The 21,838-nt window shown below is 33.0% G+C and overlaps 1 long non-coding RNA gene across 3 annotated transcripts; it reads left to right on the top strand.

The window, feature by feature from the left end:
• The first annotated feature begins 9,941 nt into the window (after positions 1 to 9,941).
• On the top strand, positions 9,942 to 20,392 carry LOC127964102 (uncharacterized). Of its 3 annotated transcripts, none has more exons than XR_008154995.1 (5): positions 9,942 to 10,252; positions 12,808 to 12,899; positions 15,886 to 16,027; positions 16,887 to 17,063; positions 20,118 to 20,392. It is a non-coding gene; the product is annotated as an uncharacterized LOC127964102 (long non-coding RNA). The 3 variants fall into 3 exon arrangements; XR_008154996.1 differs by lacking the exon at positions 9,942 to 10,252 and adding an exon at positions 10,267 to 10,376 and having other exon boundaries at positions 12,835 to 12,899; XR_008154994.1 differs by lacking the exon at positions 9,942 to 10,252 and adding an exon at positions 10,270 to 10,376.
• Positions 20,393 to 21,838: the final 1,446 nt, after the last annotated feature.

Here is a 21,838-nt window from a genome sequence, read left to right as displayed (position 1 = left end):
AAAATTATGCACAAAAAAATATATGATGTGCATGAGCTCAGAACAATGAAGCAATGCAAAACCTGTGCTAAGTTGACAAAAAGATTGAATCCAATATCTGCTGAAAATAACATTTTAAAAAAAAATTGTAGGCTGGTTATTTTTGACCAGAAACACCAGAAGAGTGGGGGAAAAAGCAATGCTCAGAAAGTGCACCATTTATCGAAAGATATAATACAATAATATTAGCATTTTCTGGAAAAATAAACTTCTCTCTGAGTCAAAATGAATGGACGAGCTAGCTAGATTTGAACTGAATTAATTGGTTGCTGGGAAATTAATTAAAAGAACCATTTTTTGAGTAATCAACTTTGATCAAATTTGTGGATAGGTGCCACATTTGTAAATTTAGTTGGTTGAACATCATTATAACGACCTTAAAAAAGATTGATACAAACTGTTGTGGTATTTATTTATTTGTATTTATACTTGTTTTCCTTTTTTATATAATTATAATAATACATTAAATTACTTTTTCTTACTTTTTTTAGGGTGTTTTAACTTTTTGCATTTCTAGGTGAACAGTCATTAAATATTGGCTAGTTTGAAAGTTTAAAAAAAAGGTTAGAAATTTTAGTTTTTTTTTTTTTTACACAACCGTCATAACTGTTTTTTTTCTTCTTCTTTTTTTTTTTTTTTACAATGCTATTAATATTTTTAACAATATTGAGCATTCACATTACAATTTTTTCTTTATTATTATTATTATTATTTATTATTATTTTTTTTAGTTCTCACTCAGGTTTTCTCTGTCCTGTTTTCCTTTACAAATATATAAACATTCCTAAATCAAGACAAGCAAAGTGACATAAGATTTACTGCATAGCATTGTTTTTTTTTTAAAATGTATCGAGCTAAATAATCCATAAAATAAAAAAATAAAAATGCATACATTTTCTTAATTTTGATACTTGTTTAAGAAAACATAACTTAATATTTCAAGTCATTTTACTTCTGAAATGAATGCATCTTGATTTAAGAATGCTTAGATATTTGTTCTGGAAAACTAGACAAAAATATTGAGCAGGAATATGATTTTTGCATGTGCATTTTCTGAACTAAACTAAAGTTTCATGTGGAGTTTGTGAACTAAACTAATCTTCCGTTGGCATGTTTCCACAGCGGAGCGTCTCAACAGAAACACAGCGTCCCTATGCAGGTGAACAGAAAGCGTTTGGATGTGTTTGAGTCTGCACTGCGTCTCACACAGGCTTCAGATCAGCACAGACGTGACAGGGACAACCTCAAACTCATTTGCTTTACTGCTTCATTAAAATCAGGCTGGAGGTGTCATGTTTTAATATCGTTTACCAGCTGTTTTCTTGTAAGCAAGTCTGCATTGAAATGCACTGTACCTTGTCTGCTCATAATAGCAACACGCTACTCGTAATTAGGTTTTAAATTCTTACGAAAAGCGAGTTTGCTGCGTTGTGAGTTACTAACAAAACAGTTTGGTATTTTAAAGCTACACTGACATGTTTTAATTAAATTTGTTTAAGTTTACGAGGAGTTAGCAGTTAGTTGGATTTACGTTGAAACAGATTTCGCTCAGAAATTGATGGTTATTTTCATTAATATTATAAAAAAAAATGAATTAAACAAGAAGTTTTGGTGAGGAAGACTGACTTATTTTATTTTAAAATGAACTCCAGGGATATATTAGTTTTATTTGCAATTTATAATGTTTATTTACAACGTATATACTGTACAATAGATTTTCAAATAGATTTTTTATATTTAATTTAATTAGAGACATATTTTTTGCCACAAAACAATGAATGATTTTGACTTAATAAATCTCAGTGACAGCATTAAACTTGAGCAGATAGATTTTACTAAATTAAGTAAAATAGTATTTAAAACCAATTAAAATGCAGCTTTTAAGTGAATATTTGCCTTGAAACACTGTAAAAGTGGTATACATAGAAGTGAATCAGTGAATCACTGATCTAAATGATTCACTGAACTGATTCACTGAACTGATTCACTGAACTGGTGACAGCAATAAACTTGAGATGACTAAATTAAAAACTAAAACAATTAGAATGTGGTCTGTTTTTTATTTTTATTATTATATATATATATATATATATATTTTTTTTGAAAGCAAGGAAAACAGCAGTTTAATTAAATATTGGTTATAAAATTATCCTAAAAGTGTGATGTATGGAATTGAATCAATGAGTCTGTTCATTGACACGAACCATCCAAATGAACAGATTTTTCAAAGATTGTTTTTTAAATTCTTTTTTTAATTTTTTTACACATACTGTAGATGCATACAAAAATATTCACAAAAATAGCCGTTGACTTCCATAATATGGAGAAAAAAAAAAAATCCAATGGATATCTATGACTCTCATAAGCAGTTCTTCAAAATATTCTCTTTTGTGTTCAGAATTTTCATTTTTGGGTGAACTGTCCCTTTAAAAAGTAACATTTCCATATTGATTCCAAAACTATAAAATGGAATGTCCACTAAAAAAAAAAAAAGACTTCAGAGAACATTGAGAAATAATATTTTCATAACTTGGGACCGTGTTCATACGGGAATGTTCTTATGAGCGAGCTGGGATCATCCCACGTGTGCAGTGTTTCTCATCACCTCGTGTTGATTTAGTTTACTTCTGAGTTCTCTCTCTCTCTCTCTCTCTCTCTCTCTCTCTCTTTGCGCCTGAGGTTTTGGCTTCCCTCCATCAGTTCTAGCCCCAAACCCTTCTGTAGATCACTTCAGCTGCGGTGGAAATAATGAGTCCTAAAGGAAACCATACTGTCGACCGTTTCGGGCCAAAAGATAATTACGAAAAGAATTAAGATTTTCCGAACGCTTATAATCCTCTCGTCTTGTCGTTACAGCATGGATGAAAGTCACGGCACCAAAGGAAGCGATATTAATGATGAAGGTCAGAACATCAATTCAGGCCGGTCTCCAAAATTCCCAGTGAAGGACAGAGAGGTGTGTGTGTGTGTGTGTGTGTGTGTGTGTGTGTGTTTAGGCCCATTTACAAAAACACACTTTATCAATTAAAAAATTGCATATGCACTAGTTTTCAAAGGCTTGGGGTCAGTGAGATAAAATAATAATAATAATAATAATTATGTGTTTGGAAAAAAGTATTTTCTGCTCACCAAGATTGCATTTATTTAACTAAGAATACAATAGAAATTGTGAAAATTATTAGAATTTTAAAAAGTGGGGTTCTGTGTGAATCTGTGTTAAAGTGTAATGTATTTCTGTGATGCTCCGCTGTATTTTCAGCATCATTCCTCCAGTCTTCAGTGTCACATGATCTTCAGAAATCATGAAAATATTCTGCTCAAGAAACATTTCTGCACTGAAAAAATTATACTATTTTTTTAAGGTACTGTAAGTGGTTGCAGATAATTTATTTTAGCTACATTTAAATAATTTGTCAACTAAATTTGTTTAAACACAGCTAAAATATTTTGCATTCGACCACTTACCTTAATCAAATCTTTTGTAAATTTAATGAATCCTTTTTTTTTTCAGTGTGATCATCATTAATAATCATCAACTATACATGCCCGTTAATTTAATGGGAAAACAACTTTAAAAGGTAATTGCAACTTTTTATCTCACAATTCTGAAAGAAAATAAAGTCAAAATTGTGAGATGTAAACTTGGTAATGTGAGAAAGGTCAGAATTGTGAGAAACAAAATGCAATTATCTTTTATTTTTTTATTCTGAGGTGGAAACGAATTAACCGTGTTGGATTGAAAAAAAAAAAGTCTGAATTCTAGGTCTATACATTGCAAATTTTTACTGTGTTCTCTCAGAATACAAAGTTTATATCGGAATTGTCAGAAAAAAAGTTTGAATTGTGAGACGTAACCTCAGAATTGCGAGAAAAAGTCAAAATTGTTGGGTATAAGCTCAGAATTGAGATACACAAAATTAAAATTAAAATAAAAAAATCAGATTTTTGAGCAATAAAAACAGATATTGCAAGACAACATCGGAATTGCAATATATAAACTACAAATTGCGCGAAAAAGTCTTAATTGCTAAATATAAGTTTTTATAAGAATTGTGAGAAAAAAGTGTGTCAACTATGATTTTTTTTTTTTTTTTTTTTATTTTTAAAGATTAATTTACTGTAACTTAAACTCAGAATCAAAATCTGAACTTAATTGAGATAAAAAGTCGCAATATTTTTTTCCCCCTTCAGTTTTAGGAAACATATTTCTTGATATTTTTGCGGAAACTGTGAATTATTTATTTTTAAGTTTTTGTTTTTTTTTTACTTAAAGATGAATTTACTGTAACTCAATGCATCTTTGCTGAATAAATCTATTAATTCTCTTAAAACAATCTTTATAAACAGTAATGGTTTTCACTCCAGTAGCCTCTGATGTTTATCAGGCTGTGTTTGCATTGACTCACGCAACATTACAAATGAACAGAAGGGCTTTGGGTCATTTTCGGGTCCCAGAGTCAAACAAATGAAAGATCCAGCGATCTGATACAGAACTCGACGCCTTAATGAGCTGTGCATCCTGAGCCTGGGATCAGATCCCATCTCGTTTCATTAAACCCGTGAGTCGGCAAACTCTGGCACAGACCGACGAACCCAAGTTAGGCCGGTTTTGAAAGAACGTGTTCTGGGGTTTGAGACCGACTGTCTTTCTTGGCCCGGATGCCATCCCTAATATTCAGCACATTTCATACACGGTTCATTTCAGCTGGACAGCTTCGGTGCCAATGAAAATACATCGGCTCTCTTCGCCTTCGACACTGGGAGCGATCCAGGCCTCCCTCTCGATCCATGGAAACGTGCACAGGACGAGAAGGAGAGAAAGATTTAATTGCAAAGCGAGCCATTCATTTAAAACCGTGGAAAGACACCAGCTAACCTCTCGGTGTTATAAATCACAGGATTGATGAGGGGAATGGCTGGAGCCGAACGCAGAAGGCTGAATCTATTGTCCATGTATGTTGGCTTCAGGAATATGGAGGCTTGCTTTACAGACGCCTGTTATTTGATGACTCAATGAAACCGAGCGAAAGAAGTATGACGGGGGAAAACGAGCGCATACTCCGATAAAACCCTCTGCCAGGGCTGTTAGATCTCCTGCTTGATTTATACGTCTGCATTCCTGACACCAAATCATGCATTTTCTCCAGGTAGCATCCTAATTAGGCCAAATCAAGACAATTCATGCTTTTTAATAAATTATTTTAATTAATTAATTTTGCAATCGAAATCTGTTCCGGGAAAGTGTATCTGAATTTGCATAAATTAACAATGTGTCAAATGCAGTTATGAGAGAAAAAAAAAAAATCTGCTTTTGGCAAAATAAATTACACAGACATCATCGGTTGATTTTTCCTGCGTAATTTACAGTAAAATTTTCTCATTCTGGAAATCTTTTGGTGTTAGACTAAAAAATATTTATAAAATGTATTTATTTGGCATTCATTTAATTTGTTTGTTTTTTAACATTCACTGCATTTCTTTGTTGATTAGGCATTCATCTAATTTATTTATTTATTAGGTATCATCCAACTAATCTTTTTTAACATTAACTGCATTTATTTGTTTGCTTGCCTGTTTTGTAATTTTTATTTATTTATTATTATTTGGCATTCACTGCATTATTTATTATTAGGCATTATGTGCATTTATTTATTTGGAATTCACTTTTCTATTTTTTTAATTATTTATTTGTTTGCTATTTTCTATCTTTTTTTAAATTTTGTTTATTTTTATTCATTTATTATACCAAACGCAGTTAAAAAATACAAATGTATTACTACTATTATTATTATTATTATTATTGTTATTATTATTATTACCATTATTATTATTATTATAATTATTATTATTATTACCATTATTATTATTACCATTATTATTATTATTATTTAATTATTATTTAATTATTTAACATTTTATTTATTTAGATTTATTTCCTGACCAGTAGGTGGCGCAGTCACAGTCCATCTTTTCCCGGGCCCTAAACAGTCCTGATTAAATGAAGAGGTGCATGTCCTCGGGCTCATACTGTAGTTTCTGTCGATGATAGAGATCTTTCACTGGATCTCCACAGCCGTCCTGAAGGTTAGTTTTGCACCAGAGACTGAAGCGGGTTTCAATCTCTCACCCGCTGTTAATGACGATTGACATATTCTGGGAAAGTATGAGGCTGAAGTGGAAAAAAGATTCTGCAGAAAACCCCCAGTAATGTCTAGGGATCACAATCCTCCTTTTCTTGCTGTCCAGTTTCCATGAGTTCATGTCCTGCCCTGCCCACAGTGTACCACGCTCTTGTGAGCAAGATGTCATCAATGCATAACGTTAAACAACGTTCACATTCACATTTGAGGAGAAAATGCTTCTTCATCATCTTCAGGACTCACTTGAACGTCATTGACTCTCGACACGTGTGAACAGACTGCCCTCATCTTGCTCCGAACGCATTTGCACCTCTTTCAGACTTTTAAAACATCCACTTGAGACGTCTCGTGACACATCCCTTCCCCTGTTACTCCAAACCCCAGGCCTCCGCCAAATAACCCGCACGACACAAGCTGAAGGCATCGTATTGCTCTGAGTGCTTGCTGTGGTTTGGGAGGTGCTGTATTATCTGTAATGAATAACACATTTCAACAATTAGACTCTGCTGAAAAACATGACGTGGGTGGCGAGTCTCTGGGCATGCACTTGTTAACTGTCAAACACAGTTTATTCCCAACCAGAAACTCACTGTGGTAGTTTTTCTACATTTTAAAACAAAAGCTTATTTGTCTACGACTTGGCATCAGAAAATATAATAAAAGAGAAAATAATTATGGCAAGTTATTTCTTTGAATAAAAATACATTAAAGTGAGAGGAATAGTTCTGAAAATGTATTCATTCTTAGGCCAAACAAGATGAGGGTGAGTTTGTTTCTTCAGATCAGGTTTGGAGAAATCTAGCATTACATTAGTGTCTCATCAGTGGATGCACTGCAGTGAATGGGTGCCGTCAAAATAAGAGTGCAAACAGCTGATAAAAACATTACATTAACTGATGGACTGGAGTGCTGTGGATTATTGTGATGTTTTTATCAGCTGTTTGGACTCTCATTCTGACGGCACCCATTCACTGAAGTGCATCCACTGATGAGACACTGATGTAATGCTACATTTTAACAAATCTGATGAAGAAACAAACTCTACTTTTTGGATGGCCTGAGGATGAGTATGTGCTTTAAGGTTAAATTCACAATCCAGAGCATCTCATTGTATATAAAATTGATCTTTGTCTGCTATTTACCCTTTTGGAATTACATTATTGGATTAACTATTGCCAAATTACACTTATCTAGAACAGTAGTTTAAAACAGATATTTGACTAGATTAGGTTACACTGGTTTCATTGCGTCTGTACTTGATCTCTACAAGATTTAACAAAGTTAAAACATATCTAATATCAGATCAAGTAAAAATAGTTGCATAAATCACATTTGCACTTTTTACAGTCTCTACATTTATCGCTTTCATTATGGCATTTCTTCCAGGGAGCAAAACCATATTCCTTATGTTTAACTGTATGAGAACACTATCAATTTCCACTTCTGGAGGAAATTGAAAAATTGCATTTCACAGTTCCACTCGTTCACGTTTGACCACCTGCAGCAATGTCACACAATCCCTCCGTAATCAGACGAGTTCACCTTGATTGCACTGAACATCTGTAGGCCTGAGGACATTATTCATCTGAGACGAATCCATTCCAGGCATTAATGTCGCTTTAATATGTGAAATGTGACAAAGTGTGTTTGTCGAGAAACGGACGTCTCTGAAAAACAGGTCATAGAGCTGGACGTCAAGTCATCAGACATGTTAAAGAGCCTGTGAAATCTGAAATACAGATGTCTGGAGCTTTGAGCACATCTGTGCAAGTGGATAGTGGATGGATACGATTGAGAAAGAAAGAAAGAAAGAAAGAAAGAAATATAGAAAGAAAGATATATAGAAATAATGAATGCAGATTATATTGATGAATTTGATTAATAGATTAATTTACTGATGATAAATGAGATGACTCCCCATTTAAATAAACAAAATGTTAGCGTTCTGATTCAAATGATTCGCGAACCCGATCTGAAGTCGCGATCCGACTCAAATGATTCGCGAACCCGCTCTGAAGTCGCGATCCGACTCAAATGATTCGCGAACCTGCTCTGAAGTCGCGATCTGATTCAAATGATTCGCGAACCCGATCTGAAGTCGCGATCCGACTCAAATGATTCGCGAACCCGATCTGAAGTCGCGATCCGACTCAAATGATCCGCGAAACCGCTCTGAAGTCGCGATCCGACTCAAATGATTCGCGAACCCGCTCTGAAGTCGCGATCCGACTCAAATGATCCGCGAAACCGCTCTGAAGTCGCGATCCGACTCAAATGATTCGCGAACCCGCTCTGAAGTCGCGATCTGATTCAAATGATCCGCGAAACCGCTCTGAAGTCGCGATCCGACTCAAATGATTCGCGAACCCGATCTGAAGTCGCGATCCGACTCAAATGATCCGCGAAACCGCTCTGAAGTCGCGATCCGACTCAAATGATCCGCGAAACCGCTCTGAAGTCGCGATCCGACTCAAATGATTCGCGAACCCGCTCTGAAGTCGCGATCTGATTCAAATGATCTGCGAAACCGCTCTGAAGTCGCGATCTGATTCAAATGATTCGCGAACCCGATCTGAAGTCGCGATCCGACTCAAATGATCCGCGAAACCGCTCTGAAGTCGCGATCTGATTCAAATGATTCGCGAACCCGCTCTGAAGTCGCGATCTGATTCAAATGATTCGCGAACCCGATCTGAAGTCGCGATCCGACTCAAATGATCCGCGAACCCGCTCTGAAGTCGCAATCTGATTCAAATGATTCGCGAACCCGCTCTGAAGTCGCGATCCGACTCAAATGATTCGCGAACCCGCTCTGAAGTCGCGATCTGATTCAAATGATCCGCGAAACCGCTCTGAAGTCGCGATCCGACTCAAATGATTCGCGAACCCGCTCTGAAGTCGCGATCTGATTCAAATGATCCGCGAAACCGCTCTGAAGTCGCGATCCGACTCAAATGATTCGCGAACCCGCTCTGAAGTCGCGATCTGATTCAAATGATTCGCGAACCCGATCTGAAGTCGCGATCCGACTCAAATGATTCGCGAACCCGCTCTGAAGTCGCGATCTGATTCAAATGATTCGCGAACCCGATCTGAAGTCGCGATCCGACTCAAATGATTCGCGAACCCGATCTGAAGTCGCGATCCGACTCAAATGATCCGCGAACCCGCTCTGAAGTCGCGATCTGATTCAAATGATTCGCGAACCCGCTCTGAAGTCGCGATCCGACTCAAATGATTCGCGAACCCGCTTTGAAGTCGCGATCCGACTCAAATGATTCGCGAACTCGTTCTGAAGTCGCGATCCGACTCAAATGATTCGCGAACCCGTTCTGAAGTCGCGATCTGACTCAAATGATTCGCGAACCCGCTCTGAAGTCCCGATCCGATTCAAATGATTCGCGAACCCGCTTTGAAGTCCCGATCTGACTCGAAAGACTCTGATAATTAGAGTTTGTCCTGGAAATCAATAGAGCATTGCTTTATTTCATGGTGTTCTGTCCAAAACAGACAGAAAACAGGAGTGTTTGAGAGAAAGTTAACCATGTACAAGATAAGAAACCCTCTGAGAGCTGCCTGCTTCAATGATGCAGTACGTAGCTTTAGATTTAAGTCAGCGATCCTCAAATCTGGCGCACGAGATCCACTTTCCTGCAGAGTTTAGCTCTAACCATAATCAAACACACCTGAGCATAATCAGTGTCTTCGGGATCATTAGAAAATCACAGGTAGTTGAGTTTGATCAGGGTTGGAAATAAACTCTGCAGCGCATTGGTCCTCCAGGGCAAGATTTGAGGAACCCTGATTTAAGTTGTGGGTGCGGGATTCTGTTATTTCACCTCTCTCCTATTCAGCTAAATTGTTTGAATGTATATCTAAATGACAATAATTGGATTAGATCCCCTCAACCCACAACATCATGACATTTGCAGCGAGCGCTCAATTGGCAGAACTGCTAATCAAGAGGAAAGGCCATCGAGCTGGACGTGTTTCACAGGTGTCTGGTCCAGCCAACACCTGATTAAACTAATTACATCGCTGTTCTGGCTCCAGGCATTGATTCATCGTGGGCGGTGTGTAATGCATACCTAAAAATTTAAATACAGAGCTGATGAATGAGTCAGTGTTTGCTGCACATCTCGTCGTGATTGCTAGAAAAACATTCAGGCATCTTATAATAAGATTTCAATCTTAAAGGTAACTTGTGCCATTTCTGTGCTGTTGCACACAATTTACTCCATGCTTTCCGTCATCTGATTGATAGTTTTTTATACAGCTAATTTTTTTTTTTTTTAAATGTTCCCTGGATATTTAATGCATAATGTTTCTAGATTATACAAACATCCCATTTCATGTTTGCACCCTAGTAAAAAAATTAAATAATTAATTTTAGGTTTTAGGACAACTTTGATGAAATGTACAGTTATTTCATACTAGTATAGTTCAAATCTATTAGCTTTTACTGATACATTCCTTGAGACTTACTGATAAATAATAATAGAATTAAACTTAATGTGCGTGCACGATGCACATTTCTTAATATTAAGTCTAAAATGTGTTTTAATTAATGTCAGGAATGATGAGGGTTGTTTGATCTTTGAATAATAATAGCGGTCTTTAAATACAAGATATTTAAAGTGTACTTGCCATAGTTTCTAAATATATGTCAGTATATCTTTAATTTGACTTCAGCACTACTTCCACACTATTAAAGTGCATTAAGCACACAATTAGTTTTTTTCAATGAAGTATACCAGATTAATATACTAAAAGTTCAATGGCAGGGTATTTTTATTAATTAAGTGCATGAATATCTAAATGCATTTGTAGTATCCTTAGCATGTATTTCAAAGACATTTTAGCAATTCAGCAATACTTTTTCTATTAATCATCTTAGATGAACATCCAACTCAAATGTTTCAGTAAAACATTCCATGTATAAATAATGTTTTGAGAATGTTATTTTAAATGAATGTTGCATTACTGCTTTGTTAAGAGAACTTCGGTATAGAATGTTATGAGAATGTTCCATGTTTGTGGCGTATATGAGCTATAATGCATCAAATATGACCAGTGAAAAACACATGAGGGTGAAACGCGATTAGCAGCAGGTTGGTGTGTTTCTGGAGAGGGTTTGTTGGCTCCAGCTCTGCAGTCGTTTGTATTCACTCTCTCTGTGTGTCCTTTAAGTCTGGCTGTCTGTTCTGGCTCCTTTACAGTATGTTGTCTCTTTTATCAATTCCTTCTTGTTCCTTCCGCCCCGAGGGTCTTTTCCCTCAGAGCGTCGGGCGTCTTTTGAAGTTGACCCGTGTTGTGCTGGGGGCCGGCGAGAGTGTGTGAAGAATGGTGTGTAAGATGTTGTGTGGAAGCCAGTGGAACGAGACTCGGACTCAAACCTCAAAACCCCAAATTGGCTGTTTAGTGAAGACGGATGAACAGAGAGGAGAGGCTCTTGTAAAGGCCCATGAATAAAGAACAAATGGAGAGTTTCTGAAGAGCTTCACACGTTCTCAAAAGCCTTGCGCAGCTACTTGTGTTTACTAGTCGCCTCGCTAGTGTTTATTATGCACATGCAAATGTAACATCAGAGGTCTTTGCTGTTTTTGGCAGGTCTGGGTTAAGTTAATAGAAGCTCATTGATAAAGAAAATCTATATTTGACATTATTTTGACAGCATCCTCATTTTAGAGCAAGTGCCTAAAACTCTTAACAGCGCTGTAGATTTGCAGGAAGGTTTCTTTTAAGACTTTGTCACAGTTCTTCTGGATGTTCAAAAGTCTGGCATCAGTAATATTGTTTTTTGAAAGAAATTAATGCTTTTTAGCAAGGACGCATTCAGTTTATTTAAAGGGAGAGTTAAGACATTTTTAATGGTACAAAATATATATTTTTTTTTTTTACTTTATTCATCAGTGAATCCTGAAAAAAAAAAAAATGTATCACGGTTTCCACAAAAAATGTAGCAACACAACTGTTTTCAGCATTTATGATAATCAGAAATCCCAATCCCAATTTACTTAAAATAAAACTTAAAAGATACCTAAAAAATGTAAATAAAAAATAAAATATTAAAAAGCTAAAACCAAAATAAAAATTAATACATACCCAGGTAACAAATATTTTTATTTAAAAAAGAAAAAAGAAAAAAAGGTTATTAAACATTGTAGGAAAATCCTTTTTTTTTTTTTATATATAAAAATATTTGTTACCTGGATATGTATTAATTTTTATTTTGGTTTTAGCTTTTTAATATTTTATTTTTTATTTAAATTTTTAGGTATCTTTATGTTTTATTTTAAGTAAATTGGGCTTGGGCTGGGTAAAATTCAGCTTTGATCTCATGAATACATTCTATTCACATAGAAAACAGCTATTTTAAATTGCAATAATATTTAAACAATTTTAATGATCCTTTTTTTCATATTTCTCTTTCATAGCCTTGGTGAGCAGAAAAGACTTCACTAAAACATTAAAAATCCCAAACCTTCGAGAGTCGATCCAGCACAAATGCTACAGAATCACTATTAACAGTGATGTGTACTTAATTAACAATGTTCCTCAATGATGTTTACTTCCAGATCTGTACATTTTTATTGGTTTTAGGACTACTGTAACCTTGTGACTGCAGGTTTAACCCGCTTCGATTTTACCGCAGAAGAAAGCTCCACCGGCTTAGAGACGAAACGAAGTGGATGGAAAGCTTCTCCCTGCACTCCACAGGTACATGCTCAGATGAAAGGAGGGAAACTATTTAAAAACACTCTAAAATTCATTAGCAGCCACTCAGAGAGCTCAGCAGAGAGAGAGAGCACCTTAAGTGCTGCAGAAATGAGAGACATTAGGAGCTCCAGGACACAAAGACATGTTTTCTGACCACCAAATCATGTGGAATAGAGAAAGCACATTCCTGTTGATTATAACTCAGACCGTCTGTAATCAAACACAGATTACTGCCATGACAACAGATGAACTAATAGCTGGAAAGGATGGGCTCTGAATTTACTGCCATTTATGTGGCCTGTCAGAGCCTTTCATTATCTAATGGAAGATTGGGTTTTTTCTTTCCTTTGCCTTTCCTTCTTTCTTATCTGATGAAGTCGAGTCGCCTTTTGGGAGCTTTAGTGTGTCGATCCCGTGCCATTCTTTTAGTTACACTGCAGAAAATGACTTTTTGCATTCTTTTTCCCGTACAAATATTTAAATATTGTTAAATCAAGGTATATTTGGTGAAAGAGCAAGTCAAGTCTTGTTTTCTAAAAAATGTGTTCAAATTGAGCGTATGACTAAAACAAGAACTAGCTGAAATAAAATAGTAAAATAAAATAAAAGTAAGTTTTAAGTAATGATTTTTTAAATATGATTATTAGTTAACTATAATAAACCCAGTGTAAATATAAAATATACACACGCCTACATCAAAACATAAGCTGTGGGATATTTCTTAATTAGTATTTTTGTCTGTAGACAAAACAAAAGTTATGTAATATAATAAAACTGGTTTTCTGGGAAAAAGGTAAAAAATTAAGTGAGTTTATACTTAAAAAAGAAAAAAAAAATGTTATGATTAAAGCAAAAACAAACAAAAAAAATTTTTTTTACGTATAAAATTTTTTTAAAGTATAAAATTACTTCATTTTGAACAAATTAAAATGCTTAAAAATTTCATTATAAATCACCATAAAAATTTAAAACACCATTTTTAATTTTACTCAAAATTAATAAATCTGAGACATAACCATATAGACATTTACCCCCACCCCTCCCAAAAAAAAATTAATTATATAAAAAATTTAATTTAATTTAATTTATTTAAAAGTTAATAGATAATAATAAAGAAGTTCCATTTCTCAATTTTATTTAGTTTAATGTTATGGAATGACAAGAAAACAAAATGATTACTAAAACTTTAAAAGGACTATAGAATATACAAAACATTAAAAATATAAAATAGTATCTCAGTTATACTAAAATAAAAAATGTTATTAATGAACTTATATTTAATGGATTCTAATTCATTTTGAATTTCTTTCTGTTTTTTTGTAATAATTGAGCATTTAATTTCTGTGGATTTTTTTACAATCCCAAATGTTCAGATGTTTTTGTTTATTGCAACTTTTTTTTTTAACAGTGGCATGCAGTCTTCTTGAATTTAAATTAAAATGTATTACATTTAAAATTATAATAAAGTTTAATCATTCAAAATTATTTCATTTCACTTTTTAAATACAATAACCAAAATAAATAAATGCACCAAACTGAATCTTTGGGATTGAAAGACAAGGGTTAGTTCACTCAAAAATGGAACGATGCGGAGGAGACGAATTGATGAATAAATTATTTATTTACTTTTCTTGTGCGCGCAATAAGTGTTCTCATAGCTTCCTAAAATTACGGTTGAACCCCTGATGACCCCTGGACCTTGATTGTGTTAATTACGTTGCTGTCTATGCATGTTCAGAGAGCTCTCGGATTTCATCAAAAATATCTTAATTTGTGTTCTGAAGATGAATTGAGGTCTTACAGGTTTGGAAAAACATGAGGGTGAGTAATTAATGACAGAATTATCATTTTTGGATGAACTACCCCTTTAATGCAAAGCGATTGAATGTTCAGTGCAGGAGAAACAGAAAAAAACTCTTTATAAGGAGCTGGAAGTCTAATGGTTTCCAGTCCTTTTCTATGTCTCTCGTATTCATTGTGGATTAGGACTCTGTAAATGGAGGCTGTTTTTCATTATACCTCACACAGCTCATGCTCCAGCACTCAATGAAAAATCATCGTCCTCTAACGCAGGCTTCTGTAAAACTTCACGACTCGTGTTTTATCAGGATTCGCTGGATTCTGGGTGTTTCAGGCCTCACGCTGGCAAACTTGATGCACTAGTGATTGATGAGCACTTCAGTGCTTTACAATTAGAGCTTAATGGGTCTGATTTTAGGGGATTTTTTAAATGAATGTCGAGCTTCATTCTGATAATGGACCAGAGACGTTTGGATGGAAAATACCAGTGTTTCTCTTTGTTTTTGAAAGACAGAAGAAAAACTAGACGGAAACATTTAGATGTTATGTTATCTGAAAATGTGCAGTTTGCAGAGAGATACTAAAATTATACAATAAATGCAATAATGTTTTTTTTTTTATTTAGTTGACAAAGCAGCATTTCTACAACTGAAACAAAATTGAAATGGAAATGACGTAAAATAAAAATAAAACACTTTTTTCATGACATAACTGAAATGCAATAAATTAAAGGAATAAAACAGCATCTACATGATTATTTGTAGATTTCTGCATGTAATTCATCTTGTAGGTGAATAGATTTGACCTGAATATTTGTTAGAAAGATCATGATTAAACACTATTCCAGATCTTTTTCCCTTCACTTTCCTGTAAAGCTTCCAGACAATTAGATTTCATTATTTCATAGTATTTGGAAAAAACCTGAAAAACCTTCCAAAGACTTGATTTTCTACAATTTCTGAAATCTGTTCATCCATGCCAGACACAAATATGAGCACAAGTCAGGGTGGAAAGTTTCATGCAAAATGTGGATTGATGCCCTGATATGATTATATGCATAAGGGTGTTTGAGATGGAGTAAAAGAATAGTTTGTAAATGTTGTAATCCACTGTAATCTCCTGATGTCTTTCGCAGAAGCTCACCGATGCTTTAGTTGCACATGATTCTGCTTTTATCTCACATTAGTTATTGAAGGCAATGTGATGAAGATGTCTTCTCATCCTGAATGGACAAACCTGAGAAATCAGCAGGACCCTTCAGTCTTCACTTCACCGCTGATGTCATCCGTGACCTTCTGAACCTTTGACCTATCCGAGGTCAATCACAAGTATGTGGCACAAAAACACCTAAAACTCTGCTGAAACTTCCTATCACTTTGTATTAATTTAATAATATTTTATTTTATTTTATTTTTTTATTTTACCACAGTTTACAGTATTAACAATAGCTTATTAAATGTGGTGTATAAAAATGTTTGGGTAAATTTTTTTGGGATTCACGATAAATCCATTCTTGTCAGCCATCGTTATCAGTTTTTAATGATTTGCTATAGTTATAATTAAACCAACATTGCATGTTGATATGTCAGACTTTTATTGTGTTTAAAAGTGATATAATAATAAACTAGTAATAATAGTAATAATAATATAATGTAATATAAAGAATATATATATATATATATATATATATATATATATATATATATATATATATATATATATATATATATATATATATATATAATGCACACACACTTTATTATAATGTTTATTATTCATTCTTTATTCTGTAAATTGTTATTTTATATTAGTAAATTAAATTATATTTTAAATTAAAATTTATATAAAATACTGGACTTAAATTTAAAACATGTTTTTAAAACAAGTATTATAATAATCAAAACAATAAACATTGTTAAAAAAAAGTAAAAATTGGTAATTCATACTGAAAAATGTTTATATTATAAAATATTTTTTGGACTCATCATGTTACAAAAGGACAGACTCAGTCTCTCTCTTAATTCAGTTTCAGTTCAATTTTATAGTACATTTGTATTGTAAAAGCATTTGAAATAATAAAATATCACCAGTAAAATAATAGAACAAGTAAGAAATCAGTTCTATGTTCTCATCGTTTCAGTACATTAAAACTCTTGGCTGGTGTTTTCTTTTTTCCTCCCAACACAGAAGAAGACTCACATGTAAAATCCCCGTCATAACTCACATCTCTCCATCTGCGCTGAATTTGTGCCGATGAAATCAGTCTGAGATTAGCTGGCATTAGATGAACCGCTCACATTGGTCCTTTATTTGCCTGATTGATCTAATCTCTGCATTAACAGAATTGCTTCTGTCTACATAAAGGTTTGTTTCACTGTAATATTGTGTGTTGCTGTTATTGAGCTGTTTAGTCCCAGAAGTTTAGTGTTGATTTAGTCATATTCAGTATTGTTACAGATTTGATCTGAATTTACTTTACGAAATCTATTAAACCAACTTACAAAATTGTTTAGGATGTTACAGGTTTTTTTTTTTTTTTTTGGTATCACTGATACTATTAATGTTCTTAATTAATATTTTATTAATATAGTTTTTATTTTTACATTTTGTGGTTTCATTTTAGCTTTAGTTGAAGTTTTAGTAATTTTAGCTAATATAGCTTTTATAAATTTTTGGTTTAGCTATTTTATACATCAAGTTTAACAAAATTAAAAGGGGAAATGTTGTACTGGCTTATGAAGGTTCAAATGAAGGTTCGAGGCTTGGTATAAAATATATAACACACCTAAGAATATGATTAAAGGGCTCATGAATAATTCAAATATTTATTTCACAGGAAACCAAGTGTAAAACATATTCCTCTCAATACATTCTGCTCTGCCATATATTCCTCATATATATCGCCACAATGCTGATGGATAGCGTTATAAAATAGACTAATTAAATCTGAAAAATGAATTGTGCCAATATTTCATTCCCCGCATCATTACGGAGTGGAGTTAAATTATTTTTGCCATCAAAGTATTAAAGGCATAAATCAGCGGTCAAATAAAAGCGTGTGCTGGAGAGTTATTGTTTGAATGGAACGACAAAATCATTAGAATCAAATTTATGACCCGCGGTCACAGAGCCCGAGGGACGCTAACGCTTGCTTCGCTACCTAATGATGTCTTCAGACTAAACTGATAAACCCTGTTCATTTTTACCAGTCCATCAGTATTAACCTTCACAAGTGTCCAGTGTGTATGTTGACTGTTGATGCATTACTTTAGGGAACAGAGCTAAAAACAAATGCAGATAAATAAACACCCTCAAACTATCTCTTCTGAACATGCAAAATTCAGTATAACATTTTCTCTATCAAACGTTCCTGTTAAAGTGAAACACCCCAGGTAAATAGGGGAAAAATTGCAGTTAATTTATACAATTTTTATGCTAAAAGTTTTCTGAAATGTTATGTTTAAATATGCAAATAAGGCATTGTCTAATTCAATACGAAAAAATTTGCAGGATTGTCCATGACAAAATGTTGTCAAAAAACAAAACAAAAAAAAAAACAGGCGAGTGATAAATGAACAAACCATTCTAGAAAATGTTCACAATATAGATAGAAATTGAGCAGTATAATTTGGTGTATGAAAGTGCTGCTGGAGTGGAGAAAAAACTCATTTTGTGAAAATGGCCATTAAATACACGTATTGCAACTGAAATCTACAAGTGCAATAATAAACTTAAGGTAACTGATATATGACCAAATCCTTCTGTAAAAATATGCAGAATATATTAAGGAATAAAGCCGTAAATTTTGGTTCATGTAAGTACTGCTGAAGTAAGGTAAAAATAATTTTAAGACAAATATACGTATTTCAATTGAAATGCAAAGATGCAAATAGTGAAAGTGCAATAATAAACAAGAGATGAATGATATCAAAACAAACCTTTCAGTAAAAATCTTCAGAATATAGACAGGAATAAAATTGTAAATTTTGGTATTTGTAAGTGTTGCTGAAGTGGAGATAAAACTCATTTTGAGAAAACAGCCTGTATTGTAATTAAAATATACAGAGGCAAATAGATAAACTGCAATAATAAACACGAAATGAATGATATCAAAACAAACCCTTCAGTAAAAATCTTTAGAATATAGACAGGAATAAAACTGTAAATTTTGGTATTTGTAAGTGTTGCTGAAGTGGAGATAAATCTCATTTTGAGAAAACAGCCTGTATTGTAATTAAAATATACAGATGCAAATAGATAAAGTGCAATAATAAACACTAGATGAATGATATCAAAACAAACCCTTCAGTAAAAATCTTTAGAATATAGACGGGAATAAAACTGACCATTGCATGAAAAATATAAATATAGGCATTAGATGGTATGTGGCATATTCAGCTTTGCAGTGTCCTAATGATTGCACTGTATCAATTTATTACAGAATTTTTAAAGAAAAATATGTATATTACTATGTACCTCTTATTACGATGAATTGTTTAATCACGTTTTTAACCATGATTTTTGTGCTATATAAATGCAATTGCCTTGCCTAATACCTTTAGTGTATAATGCATAATAACTTAACAAAGCATATTCTTGAAATGTCAGATATTTTATTGTCACCATTATTACATTTTAATGAGCTTCAATAAAATAATTTCTACTTAATTTAGCCTTTGTTAAAATTAATATGCATGCTTACTGTACAGTTTTTCTTCATGATTTTCGGACTAAATGATTCCTGTGGGAGCATATATTTTTTTGTCTATATCAGTATCCATTGTTCACATTTACACAGGTGTAACCTTTTCAAATGAAGTTAGAAAATTAAAAAAAGCAATTTTCTTGAAAGTGTGGCAAATGTAGAACATGAACTAAATGGTCTATTATTCATGTTATGAAAAGTATTGAGAATTTATTTAGACAAGTCAGCATTTTCTTTTATATAATCCATTAATAAGATGATTTGTGATCTTTTCATTGTGATGATGTGACTCAAACTGAATCACCTGAATCTGTCAGTGAATCTAAGTGTCCTAATGGAGATCATTACAGCACTCTTTAAGTTACAGTATCTATAATCTTTTCCTATTTCATACATTTCACTCATAACTTTATGTAAAACAATCATATTCTCAAATTATTATTACAGAGGTAAATTAATTTTTTCATGGACATTAATCTAATAAAAATATCGAAAAGCTATTTGTAGCCGAAACTTTAATGTTTGTGTTTACACCAAAAATGTTTAAAAAAAAATTAGAATTCTACCCTGATACTTGCCCTAACCAAACAAGCAAAATAAACGAGCCAAGCAATGTATTTTTTTTATTTATTTAATTATTATTTATAGTTGTTCAGACACGTGTATATACAAATACAGACCTTAGATTTTTTTCTCTTTTTTTCCCCCAAAAGTTTGTTCCTGTTTGTACAGTGGGGAAAAGCAAGTACAGCACCCAGAGATGCAGAAGAGTTCATGGAAAGAGCAGAACCAGTGTCATCAGAAGTACAGGAGTGAGAGAGATCTGGATCAACACACACACACACACTGGTGGGATCTCTTATGTTCGTTAGGAGTGTGTTGACTAAGGCATGTGTAAAACTCCATCACTAAGAGTAGAATGACTGCAGTCTGTAGAGAGTCGAGCAGAATTCAGAATGGAAGTGGAACTGAGCTGCAAACAGGATGCAAAATTTATATATATATATATATATATATATATATATATATACATAAAAACAAATTAAGTACAGTTTTAAAGTAAATAATACATTTCATTTTTCTATATGAATTACCCATACACATTTTATATAATAGAAAATGTATACAACAAAAGTTTATTTTGGATGTATTAATAGAATGTGAAAGTTGTATGGTGTGAGCTACAGCTTTGTGTAATAATATTAAACTTGATGCATTGATTTTTAAACAGCTTTGATTAATTTCATGGGTCATAAAAGTTAATATTAAGTTCGCTTTTTTTCCAATTGTATTTTTCCATTTGAAGTACCCATAAACATTTTATATCATAAAAAGCTGTCAGAAACAGTAGTTTTTTTTATATACTTCATTGTATTTAGTTATAAATATATATTTAGTTAAATAAAACTAAAGTATTTATAGTATTTTTTATTTAATTTTTTATTTATAATAATATTGTATATAAATAAGTAATATATACATATATATATATATGTTCAGCCAAGTTGAAGCCCTAAGACTGGCAAGAGCGGAATCCAAATCTTCAGTACTTATCCTGCTTGATCTGTCCGCTGCTTTTGACATGTTTAACCACCAGAAGCATAAAGCCACTTTTACAGACTTTTAAATAAAATTTTCCCTCCTGGTTGAATAACTTTCTTAACTCAAGAATCAGCCAAAAACATATCTCTTCCATCTTTATTTGACCCTCTAACTCTATAGCACTCTCTATTCTAATTCTATTCTTAAAAAATTAAAAATTAAAAAAATCCCTTTTAGACTTGCACTCTATTAATTTGCTCCTTTAAAAAAACTAACTAGCTTTCTAATATTTTTGTATTCTATGTTTTCTTTAAATTTTTCATACAATTAACAAAATAAACAAAAAAGACCTCTAACACTAGCTTTCTCTATTGTTTTTCTATTCTGTCGTTTCATTTTTATTTATTATATTATTTAAAAATCCCTTCCTATAAGTACTGCGTTTAAGCAAACTGAGACTTGATTTTGATTGCTTCCATTGTCTTAATTTGTAAGTCACTTTGGATAAAAGTGTCTGCTAAATGCATAAATGTATGTATGTATATATTTTTTCTAGAATTTATTATTATAAATATACATAATGTAATATTTAAATAGTTAAGTAATACAATACATTTTTTGTATGATATAAAATGTTTTACGTACCATTAAATGAGTTAAAGCCAGTTAATGTATTATGAAGTCTTCTATAACAAGCTTAATAATAGTACACAAGGTTGTAGCTCAAACCCTACAAATTTTATTAACAGGATCTTAGAAAAAAAGGGTGTAATTCAAAAATGTCCATCTCCTGTGATTATAATTTCAATTCAACATCCTCTTTCAGTTCAGTTCAAGTTCACACTCACTAAAGAGATTCCCACTCTTAAACTCTAACAGAGAGTCAGACTGT

This window comes from Carassius gibelio, chromosome B8 (genome assembly GCF_023724105.1).
Source record: "Carassius gibelio isolate Cgi1373 ecotype wild population from Czech Republic chromosome B8, carGib1.2-hapl.c, whole genome shotgun sequence".
In the NCBI taxonomy this organism is placed as follows: Eukaryota; Metazoa; Chordata; class Actinopteri; order Cypriniformes; family Cyprinidae; genus Carassius; species Carassius gibelio.
Note: the sequence above shows the minus strand (reverse complement) of the source record. Positions and strands in the feature narration are given on the sequence as shown.